This window comes from Sus scrofa, chromosome 5 (assembly GCF_000003025.6).
Source record: "Sus scrofa isolate TJ Tabasco breed Duroc chromosome 5, Sscrofa11.1, whole genome shotgun sequence".
NCBI lineage: Eukaryota > Metazoa > Chordata > Mammalia > Artiodactyla > Suidae > Sus > Sus scrofa.
In genome coordinates, this window is record NC_010447.5 from 49,339,672 (window position 1) to 49,351,974 (window position 12,303).

Genomic DNA, 12,303 nt, shown 5'->3' on the forward strand with positions numbered 1-12,303 from the left:
CATCTAACATTTCTCTCACTTGCTCCTCATGCTACCAATTCTCCTATTGTGACAGAAAATTAATGTTTTTTGGTGCGTTTTCATTCATGAACTAGAAATGTTAATAAGATACCATCAGTAGCCACGATCTTCTGGGAGTACAAATATTAGGGCAAAGTGGAACTTTGGAAATTGTGTATTCTGTCCTTTAAGTGTGATAAATAACGTACCTGAAAGATCAAGTGACTTGTCTCAGAACACTCAGCTCACAGGTAGAATGTGGAGAGAAAGCCTGTGGTTCGTTCCTACTTGTAGTTTCCAATACAGGGCTGCTACCTATGGAGTTATTAAATGAACACGCGGAAGTTCTTGGAATTTGTAGCAAGGAACCACAACACATATCTTAAGGGTTTAAATTAGGCAAATTACCTTAGTAGCTTGGATTTATAATAATGTAAGATTTTAGATCATGTGTCTTTTTGGTAGATTATCCAAAGGGACACTAGGAAAGAAGTTTGAGGCTGGAGTACAGGTGGTTATCTTTCTTACAGACTCTTAAAAAATTGATATTCTTGGTCCCTTTTTTATGTTGAGTGAGGTAATATGTAACTTTCAGTAGTATGGGAAGAAATAGATCTGATAGAGAAGGTATAAAGGTAGAAAGAAAAAAAAGATTTTTTTAATAGCCGTTTGAGTCATTTAAATAGGAAAATACTCTGGTAAGACATTATAATAATTTTTTGAAGTTCCTGTTGTGGCTCAGCAGGTTATGAAAGCAACTTGTATCCATGAGGATGCGGATTTGATCCCTGGCCTCACTCAGTGGGTTAAGGATCTGGCATTGCCATGAGCTGTGGTGGAAATCACAGATGCGGTTCAGATCTGGTGTGGCTGTGGCATAGGCTGGCAGCTGCAGCTCTGAATCAGTCTCTAGCCTGGGAACTTCCATGTACTGCTGACCTCCATTGCCTTGAATTTGAGGTCCCTCTTTTTTTCCCTCATCCTCAGGCTTTCCCAGTTTCCCTCTTTGTTGCACTTGTGTGCTTGTGCCTTGTGTGTGTGTGTGCACGTGTGTGCACGCGCGCGCGCATAGGGGCTGGAGAGGAGGGAACAGAGCACGTTAATTTTGAGGTTCCTTGTGCATATATACAACCTGTGAGGTAGAGTAACCTGTTTTTACTCAATCTATATGGGTACCTTCCTTCACCAGTGTTTCTTCATTTCTCCTTAACCAGGTTAGATGGGTCTAAGAATTACATCAGGGGTTCCCTGAGAGGTCTGTGACCTCTCCCATTCCCTCCCCAGCAAGTAATGTCTATGAAAGAGGACTGTCAGCCCATGGGCCCTAGGGCTCTTTTGATCCAGCTGATTTTTTCCTGCCCTACCTCCTTATAGATTAAATACCAAGACACAGGAATACTCATTGTGGCTCAGTGGGTTACAAACCTGACTAATATCTGTGAGGATGCGGGTTCAATCCCTGGCCTTGTTCAGTGGGTTAAGGATTCAGTGTTGCCATGAGCTGTGGTGTAGGTCACAGATGAGGCTTGGATTTGGCATTGCTGTGGCTGCGGCTTAAGCCTGCAGTTGCAGCTCCGATTCAACCCCTAGCCTGGGAACTTCCATATGCCACACCTGCAGCCCTTAAAAAAAAGAAGTAAATAAATAAATATATAAATAAATAAATAAACACCCAGATACAGAGAGAGACCCACCTCTGAGCTCTGCGTCTCTCCTTGCCCCTTCCTAACAAGAGTTCCCATGCTAGCTCTGTCTGTTTGGGATCCACATTTTGCTTTCACTTTTTCCTGGAGAAATTTTGTAAATATTTAAACCACTTTTCACTCTCAAGTTCTATCACCCAAGATGGTTGTCTAAGTTAGCTGGTTAATAGTTCTAACTGGTAGCTGATCTCCCAGTTTGCATTCTGGAGTGTCAGCCCTGGGCCAGAGCTCCAGACACTCACAGGTGAGACAGAGGGTAAGGAGGCCTCACCATCACAGCATACCTCAGCTTTGTGGGAGAGTGAGGTTCATCCTTCCTGTCCAGCCTACTTCCCACTCTCAGTTTAGAATACTCTCCCTCCATCCTGAATTTATCCTGTAGGATCTACGCCACAGGAGGTATTGGGTGTAGTGCCAGCTTTTCCCAGGAGGACCTACCTATTCATAATCACTCATTGACTAGGAGTTTGGTGTAGATGCTTCCTGAGCTTTCTCCCTTTATTCTGTTTAAGGAGGATGCAGACATGCAATCCCATGAAATTTTAATACAATGTAATAAATTTTATTATATGATTGGGGAGCACAGAGAAGGGGTGCCTCATTACTCCTAAGAGAGTCAAAGAGTACTTCCCAGAGGCGTGAAGCTGGAGTTGGGCATTAAAGATTTGTCGTCATTTTCTAGTTGAGCAAGATGGGAAGGATATTTTTGAAAGAGCAAATCTCTGAAAAGTGCAGGACCTTATCTATTATACTTACTATTGTGTTCCTATCACCTGGTATAGAACTTGGCATGTTGTGCATGCTTAAATATTTAGGGTATTAGTGAAATAATGACTTTGTCTGGAAGGCCATTGCAGTCGGTCATTTTGAGTAGAGGTACAACATGATAAGATGTGTATTTTATAAAAAATAATATGGCAGCATTGTAACAGATGAATAAAAAAGGACTGAGATGAGGAGCAGTTGTAGTAACATGTTCTGTGAAGACTCTTGGGAGTGCTTCTTCTTAAGTGACCCCCAGTTTCACTTCAGATACTTAGAGATTCTGTATACTCTGCACTGAACATATGGTCGTTTCCCACATATGCCTCAAGAAGGCACACTCACTGCCTACTCCTACCCTTAAAATGTCCCCAGAAAATTTGGACATAATTCACAGAATATTCAAGAGAAAACTTCTCCACACCTTCCAAAGAGGAGATACAGAGTTTAGTTTTCAAAATTATTTATTGAAGAGACAATAAATACATTTTTGTCTTGGTCCATATGGAATGCTCTAACAGAAATACCATAAACTGGGTGGCTTAACACAAGAGAAATTTTATTTCTCATGCTTACAGAGGCTGGGGAGCCCATGATCAAGGTGCCAGCACATTCAGTGTTTAGTTCCTAGACGGCTCTCTTTTTGCTGTAACCTCATTTGGTGGAAGGGCATAGAGAGGTCTCTTTGATAAGATTACCAACCCCATTCATGAGCTAATCACCTTCCAGAGGCCTCACTGCCTAATGCAACCATCACATAGGGTATTGGGTTTCACCATATGCATTTTGGGAGGACAGACATATTCAGTCTGTAGCATATAGCTTAGTACCTTTTTTGTGTTCTTGTTCCGAGTGGGTCCATGACTTTTTGGTCTTGGCAATGGTAACTGGGATTTACACGGTTAATGAAACCTAACGTAAAACTGATGATGTTTTCAGAGTGAAAAACTGAAAAGAGGTCATTAAAACACATGCAGAAACCTCAGTTCCCCTGTGTGTTAACTTTCTGTTGGTATATATGAGGTTATCCAAAACTTAGTGGCATGACACAGTTCCCACTTATTAACTCACCGTTCTGAAGGTCAAGAGCCCATCATGGCTTGACTAGGCTCAAGGTGTCACAAGGCTGAAATCAGGGTTGTCTAGGCTGAGTTCTTGCCTGTACACTCTTGGGGAAAAACCTGCTTCCAAACTCATTCTTAGTGGTAGGATTCAGTTCTTTGCGTGCGCGACTGAGGACCCATTTCCTTGCTAGCTATCCTCTAGGGGTTGCCTAGAGGATATGAGGCTTACCTTGCGGCCTCCTCCACCCGATGCCAGCAGAGGTGTGTCAAACCCTTCTTATGCTTCAAATCTCCACCTTTCTCTGTCTTTGACCTCTAGACCACTATTTATAAGGCTTATCTGATTAGGGTAGGCCCAGCTAGGTAACCTTCCTATTTTAAAGTCAACTGTTTTATATAATATAACCTATTCATAGGACTAAAATGTATTATATTCATAATTCTGGAGATTATACTGAGGAGCACATTCACAAACGAGAGGAAATTTGGGGACCATCTTAAAATTCTGCCTACCAAACTTATTTGTAAGTGTGTGTGCTTTTTTTTCCCTTTTTAAAACAAGGTTTAAACATACTTGCGTACTGCATTTAGGAGAAGCAAAACAAGCAGATGATTTAAATAATATTTTGTTTGAAACAAGTCTATCTCTTAATTTTTAATAACTGAACTTGACAGATCTACTATTACTAATCTTTAGAAAGTTCACTTGTACATGACTCACTTATTTCTAAATAGTATTGCTGTTTATATTACTAAAACAAAACATTTCTATATCTGTTACAGGGGCGGGGATTTTATTGTTTGTACAAGGAAGAATAAAACAATCTGTACGTAAACACCATCAATTCAGTGATTTTCACTGTTAAGTGAGAGTTTTGTTAAGTTCACTTGGGAGTTCCCTGGTGGTCTAGCACTTAAGGATCTAATATTGTCAATGCAGCAGCTTGAGTCACTACTGTGGCATGAGTTTGAGCCCTGGCCTTGGAACTTGCATGCTGTGGGCATGGCCAAAAAACTCAGTTCCCCTGAGTGGTAAAGTAAGATATCTTTCAAAGTTTTTGAGCTTTCCGGATTTAAGGGAGGAAAGTGTCAGAGCTTAACCAATGGTACAGTTAGTCAACTACAGTTTTCAAGGAGCCCATCCTCCACACAATACCACCCTCATTTCTGACACCAATTGCACACTTGAGGGGTTTCCAAAACCACCCTCGAGTTTGAAAATTCGCTGGAAGTACTCACAGAACTCAGTGCAAGTTATATTCACAGTTACAGTTTCTTACAGGAAAAAGATACAGGTTAAAAATCAGGTGAAGAAAGAAGTGTGTAAGGCTGAGTCTGCAACTAGAAGAATCAACCACAGAGCTTCCACTGTCCTCCCCTTGGGAGTCAGGACATGCTGCTTCCTCAGCATTGGTGTGTGACAACAGGCATGGAACACTGCCACCTTCTCTCTTTGAGCCAGAGTTTTTACTGGGACTTAATCACATACTGCCCCTGTGGCTGACCTTTAGCCTCCAGCCTCTCCCAGATGTCAGTCTCGGGCCAGAACCTCTGGTCTCTGGTTTGGAGGCAAAATTGGTACTGCATGGCCCAAAGCACCCATGCTTAGACTGTCCTCTGGCCAGAGCCTTCATGCAAACACAGACACTTCTGTCAGGCATGACATTTTGTGGCCCTAGAGATCACCTCCCAGTTGCCAAAGGCAAAGGCCAGACCTCTCCTTGGGTTAGGTTAGCTCTTCAGAAGAGGAAGGAAGGAAAGAGGAAAGAAAACAGATAGTTATTTCTTGAGGGCATACTGCATGTCAGCCAGGGTGCTAAGCATTGTTTCCTCTGATCCTTTGAATATTATTAGAAAGATTTTAAAATTATCTTTACTTTGAAGACAAACTGAGATTTAGAGGGGTTAAATGATGTATCCAAAACCATGTAAATAGTCAGTGGTAGAACCAGGATTTGAACCACTGTCTGCCTAACTCCAAAGTGCATGATCTCAAACAATTCATTGTATGGTCTCCACCAAAACTAAAACTAATAAAAATGCATAATATAATAAGCATTTAGAAAGAATATTCTTTTTCTTTTCTTTTTTGCTTTTCAAGACTGTACCTGAGGCATATGGAAGTTCCTGGGCTAGGGGTCGAATCAGAGCTATAGCTTCCAGCCTACGCCACAGCAACCGCCACATGAGATCCAAACTGCCTCTGTGACCTACACCACATCTCACGGCAATGCTGGATACCTGCCCCACCGAGTGAGGCCAGGGATGGAAGCTGCATCCTCATGGATACTAGTCAGATGCATTTCTGCTGCGCCACAAAGGGAATGCCCTAGAAACAACTGTTTTTGAGAATTGAGTTCTTCTCAACTAGAATAAAGTTGTCATTCAAATGTTTGAGAATCTGCACTGCTACTTTAATACTATAGGATGTAGAGGAAGAGGGTTGGTGGATAGAATGATTACTTCATTGAATTCTTACCTTTCAAGTGGCTTCCAGTCAGCACTGTATCATTTAATTCATTCAAACACATTTACGGGTGTGCTTTTTGTCTCAGGTGCTGTGCTGGCTACCGGTGACCCAAAGATGATGATAAATATGTTCCTGCCCACAAGGAGCTAGCGGTCCACAGGGGTATGTAAACTGCTTATTGTATTTTATTTTTAATATTGTTTTTGTTTTAAGCAGAATCTAGAGCGTATAATATGTAAGAGATACTTTGCATAGAAATTTTGCAAGAGTTTGGAACAATTTTTTTTTTTTTTTTTGGACTGGATGAGCCAGTGCTAAAGAAAGTTACAATTTGAAGATTGTTGTTCCTATAACCAGATGAAATAGTTAAACTCAGGTTCAGTCTTTTGCAGATTCTGTAATAATAGGATAGATTTTGAAAAAGTAAAACTACTCTAGAAAAAATCAAAGTGCTGAGATTTGTGTGTGGTAGAGGATGGCAGGTGAAGGAGGAGTAGGAAACTCTCCAGAACACAGCAAACATAGTAACGATGTGCATTTCTTCTTTACATTAGAACACTGACTTCTCTGCTTTTTACTGGTGACTTTAGTGATAAGTATCTTCTATCTTCTCCTTCATTGATTTCTCCAATTGAGCAAAGTCTATACTAGGATAAAATAGGACTCTTTATTTAGTTGAGTTTGATTTTTGGCAAAGTTATAGTTTATAATAGTCTGTATAGTACAATAAACCATACAGTTGGCTGGGAGTAGTCCTGAAAAATTAAATAAATGAAAAATATTTTATGCTAATGATACTTTATATATTTTATTGGTCACTGCGAGGAATAGAATTAGAAAATATAATAATAAATTTAAGTGAACTTGATGTCCAGTAGTTCATCCTGATGCTGTACAACCCTAACAACAATATATGTGTACATATTTAATAAATATATTAATATGCTATCTAGATTAAGTATTATAACTGCTGATAGTGCAGTTGTAATCATTTAAAAATGTGAGCAAATCAGAAAAGAACATATCCTTTTTCTTGGCAATATGAATTTAATTTTTAAAAGCATTTAATTTTATAACCCATATCCATCATCTTTGCATAGATGAATGGTATGGCAATTTTTTGAATGAACCTCTTGGTTCCCTAAAGAAATTATGGATATACTATAAATTTATAAATGAAAGGTCATTTATCAGAGTTATAAATATGAGTGGTTCCTGTGCTGATGCCCAGGCAAAACTTAAAGGGGTTTATTATCTATCAGCTTTTGTGTATAGTTAATATGGCAAAAGAATTTAGATATTGTCATACTTATGTGGTGTCATAACATTGGCAAAGCGGTGAGAATGACATGCAATATTTTTTGGATAGTGTGGCATTTTCTTGAATTACTGCTGACAGGAGAACATAAATCAACCTTAATAATGGATATTCCAAAGATGTTTATTAATCTATTCATTTAATCTAAAATACTCACTCTTGGCATTTATAGAGCCAGTTTAAAGGAAGTGGAAAGTGCTTCTAAACCCTAGCAGTTCCTTTTAGGGGCCCTGTAATTATGTCAGCTAAGTCTGTTTGGAATGGAGATCAAACTACATCAAAATCCTTTCCTCCTAATCTATACTTCAGATATTTGCTTAACTAAAATATGTTCTCTTGTATGTCTGTAATTAAAATCTCAATTTGTTCCACTATTGATGAAACGTGCCGTACAGCTCTCTATTTGAATCTGCTATTTTTAAAGTCTTTCTCCTCCTTCCCTCTCTCTCTGTGTCTCTCTTTTTCTGTCCTGCTCTGCCTCTGTCCCTCTCTTTCTCTCCCAGATTCTCTCTCTCTTCTAGAAAGTAATCCTTCACTGTGTAAATGTTGATTGAAAAGGACTGAACACTCACCAAATTTCTGTGTACCAAGTTAAGAAATAGCACATGCCATATGATTCTGACTGTATGTAATGAGATTAAAAACAGGTAGGATGGACAGAAGTAAAGAGTACAGAGAAGGGAATTTATATTAGATAGGAAAGGTCAGAGAAGGCCAGTAGCAGTTCAGCTGAAGAAGTCAGCTATGCAAATTTGTGGAGTAAGATGATATAAATGTGCATGAGTGCGTGTTATGTGTTATTTATTAAAATGTGGAAAGTCTTAGCACAGAACTAACTTCTGGATTAAAGTAATGTAAGCAAGAGCCATTTTTTTCTCCGTCTCTCAGCCTCCACTAATAGAACTTCAGTCTCTGGCTTCATTTGGAAGCAAGATTGTGGCAGTAGCATTGCTTCATCTACAACATCCTCTCAGGCTTCAGATCAAACAGGAAAAAAGAGAATCTCTTTTCCAGAAGCCCTATCAAAATCTCTTTGTCCTAATTCACTTTGATTAGATTGTGGAATAATCCTGTACATCTCTCTTGGAGTAGGAGATAGAGTCAGCCTCATTGTCATTTTTCATGGACTAGGCATTAGGATTGTACCCAGAGGGTACAATCTGTACAGTTAACCGAAGGAGGGTGCAGGGTAGCAAAAAACAATAATTTGCTTCAAGAAGAGTCACCATGGTATATACACATGATATTTTACATATAATTGCAGAAACCTGTAGATTTTGTGGCAATCCATGGACTCTAGATTAAGAACTCTAAATAAGAGTGGCATTGACCAATGCCTTCTGGAACAACAACAATAACAAAACAACCGAGCCCAAACCCAGCGTTGATTTCCCCAGCCATACAGGAAAATTAGTTGTTACTGGCATTGTTTTCTGAATAAAGAAACAAAATATATTCATTTTGTTTAAATGCAACCCTTAACTTGTTGTTTAACTGATTTTATCAAATTAAGAGTGGAATTTTCTTCTTAAAGTGGAAATGTAGTGATTCAGCCTGGAACAATTTCTTTATTATTTTGTATAAGAAAAGGGGAAAATATTTTTTTAAAGGTAAGAGCTTTCTTTTGGCAATGTTAGAAGACTTTGATTAAGAGAAAATAATTTTTTTAACATCGGTTCAACTTTTTTTTTTTTTTTTTTTTTTTAATTTGCTGCACCCATGGCATGTGGAAGATCCCAGACCAGGGACTGAACCCATGCCTCAGCAGTAACCCAAGACACTGCAGTGACAATGCTGGATCCTTAACCCATTGTGCCACAAGAGAACTCCCAGTTCAACAATTTTTATTGCTGTAGGATCTATATTTATAACACATCCTAAATCCCTTTAATTTAGTCAGTACAGGGAGTTCCCATCGTGGCGCAGTGGTTAACGAATCCCACTAGGAACCATGAGGTTGTGGGTTTGGTCCCTGCCCTTGCTCAGTGGGTTAAGGATCCGGCATTGCCGTGAGCTGTGGTGTAGGTTGCAGACGAGGCTCGGATCACCCGTGGCTGTGGCTCTGGCGTAGGCCGGTGGCTACAGCTCCGATTCGACCCCTAGCCTGGGAACCTCCATATGCCACGGGAGTGGCCCCAGAAATGGCAAAAAGACAAAAAAAAAAAAAAAAAAAGATTACTCAGGTCTATGAAAGTAATTTGTAAAGGAAGTCTTTTTTGATAATTGACCCCAAACAACCTTTCATTTGCTTTTTTTTTTGGCTTTTTAGGGCTGCACTTGTGGCATAGGGAGGTTCCCAGGCTAGGGGTCTAAACCAAGTTACAGCTACTAGCCTATGCCAGGGCCACAGCAATGCCAGATCCGAGCCATGTCTGCGACCTACACCACAGCTCACTGCAATGCTGGATCCTTAAGGCACTGAGCAAGGCCAGGGATTGAACCCACAACCTCATGGTTCCTAGTCGGATTTGTTTCTGCTGCACCACGATGGGAACTCCATTTTTTTGTTTTGTTTTGTTTTTGTTTGTTTGTTTTACATTTGCTGATTTTTTGTTCTTTTTAGCCTTTTTTTTTTTTTTTTTTGGAATATGTTGGTGAAATGTCAGTTATTTTCTTCAAAGTTACTTTAATTGAAAAATCTAGAGAGAATTGATAGAAAATGTAGGTAGGTCAATCATAGGAAATATGGATACTTTAAAAAATGCCTACATGTGGAGTTCCCATTGTGGCTAAGTGGTTAACGAATCCATTTAGGAGCCATGAGGTTGTGGGTTCAATCCCTGGCCTTGCTCAGTGGGTTAAGGATCCAGGGTTGCCGTGAGCTGCGGTGTAGGTCACAGAGTTGGCTCGGATCCTGCATTGCTGTGGTTCTGGCGTAGGCTGGCAGCTACAGCTCAGATTAGACCCCTAGCCTGGGAACTTCCATATGCTGCAGGAGCAGCCCTAGAAAAGTCAAAAAGACAAAAAAAAAAAAAAAAAAAAAAAAAAAAGCGTACATAGTGATTGTATGTTTTTCATTAATATTGGGAAGAGAACAACTTTGTAACAATGTGGAAACTAAAGTAACAACAACCTAGATGACAGTCATAATTATGCTTTATTTTTACATAGATTCTCAGTTTATTGACAAGAAGGGACTAGTCTGTTTTTTGTTTTTTGTTTTTTTGGTGGGAGGCACCCCTGGCATATGGAAGTTCCCAGGCTAGGGGTTGAATCGGAGCTGTAGCTGCCAGCCTATGCCACAGCCACAGCAACACCAGGTCCCAGCTGTGTCTGCAGCCTACACCACAGCTCGCTGCAGCACCAGATCCTTAACCCACTGAGTGAGGGCAGAGATCAAACCCTCATCCTCATGGATGCTAGTCGGGTTCATTAGCACTGTACCACCATGGAAACTCCTAGCCTAGGATTTTAAATTGCTTCACTGAGCCCAAGAGAAGTTTTTCTTAAGTGAATCAAAATACCACTCAGAAATGAGAAAGAATTCCGTGATTGCCAGATAATTTTAAAGCATAAACATGTTAAGTGAAGAAAAGTTCACTTTCTCACCTTTTGTCTCTTCACACAAGCAAAACCCTCTGAAGTTTTTAACACTCTTCCTCATGAATGGATAAGCTTTTTTAAACAAAATCTTCTATTTATGACTAAAGTGAGTTGTCGCTGCTTCTCGTTAAGTTTAATACTCTCAGTTGTGAAGAAGTACATATTTCCCCCTGCCAATTAATTCCAGTGAAATACAGCTGTTTTGGAGGTTGCCCAGTTTTCCAAATATTTCTACAAAGGCCATAGATTATCTGGCTTTCCAGATTAACATGTTATTTTAAAAAAACTTCTCTTACAAACCTCAGTTTAGCATTGGTTTTTATTTTGATTGAGAAGTTTGTGGCTCTTTTAGCACTTTCTCTGTGTATAGTTTTGTTGTTGTTGTTTTTCTTTCTAGATTACAACATATCTTTACATAGTGTCAATTATCTGTGACTAGGAAACAGCAGGTAGTTCATTCATGGAAAACAAGTTTATAGATTTTCTTGCTATACATTTTTCTCTGCCTTTGAGGTTCACTTTTAATTTTAACCAAGATAGCTACTTCCCTCCATAGTAATATTAGTCATCAATAGAGTTTTGAGAAGTAAGTTTTTTTAAGAGAACAAGCTTATTTTTACATATAAGAAAAAATGTTGTTATTCTTCCATTTTGGTTGGAAAAAAAATCAATGGATATTTTTTAGTCTGTGACTTTAGGCAGGAAGAAAGTAGATCTCCCATAATCCTTTTTAGAGAAGCAAAAATGCTCTGAGAAATTCACACTATTTTCTTGCATTCAGATGTCCCATTCAGCTGTGTAGGTGTGAAGTTTCAGATAAGAGTAAATACTTTTACAGATGTGTACAGTCAAAACAGCATATTAATTATTTTAAGGGGTTTTTAGGGAGAAGGAATGGATTTACTTCAAGACCCCCAAGTATAGATTTCTGAAGACAGCAGCTTGTCTGAAGGGGCTGAGGTTAGGGAGTGAAACAGAGGGAGAAAATCCACATATTTGGGTTTCACTTTAGGACTTGTGGTAGGTATTCCACATCCTCTTTCCCACTCCAAGTTCCTGTAGATGAAAACATGTCAGACATCTGGTCAAATAGGACCTAAAGTTTTCTTTGTTTGTTGTAATTCCATTCTTTACTGAGAAGGAAATAAAGCATGAGGCTGGGGACAAACTTGGGTTCCTGCCACATTTCCAGCTTATTTCATGGATGGTGCTGTGCTTCAGAGAAGGTTAATATTTTCCAGAGATGTTCCATAGGTGTTCTAAATCATGCTACAGACACCTGCTCCTTTATATGGATATGTTACCAGCCTAGAATGAATCAGAGTTAGTTTTTGTCTTATTTTTTTTAAGTGTGCTTCCTTTCAAAAACCTCATTAATCGCAGTGTGCAGAATTTAAGGGGAAAGTTGTGTTTTGCTAGTTGACACTGTTTAATGTAAATGAT

At 39.3% G+C, this 12,303-nt stretch overlaps 1 protein-coding gene across 27 annotated transcripts in view; it reads left to right on the top strand.

Annotated features, from left to right (window-relative positions):
• The window catches only part of SOX5 (SRY-box 5), a 1,006,514-nt gene that overhangs the window by 179,722 nt on the left and 814,489 nt on the right, over positions 1–12,303 (top strand). For all 27 annotated transcript variants that reach the window (XM_021092938.1, XM_021092936.1, XM_021092946.1 and 24 more), the window contains one exon: positions 6,085–6,161. The gene's annotated coding sequence lies outside the window, so the exon portion shown is untranslated. The remainder of the gene's footprint in view (positions 1–6,084; positions 6,162–12,303) is intronic.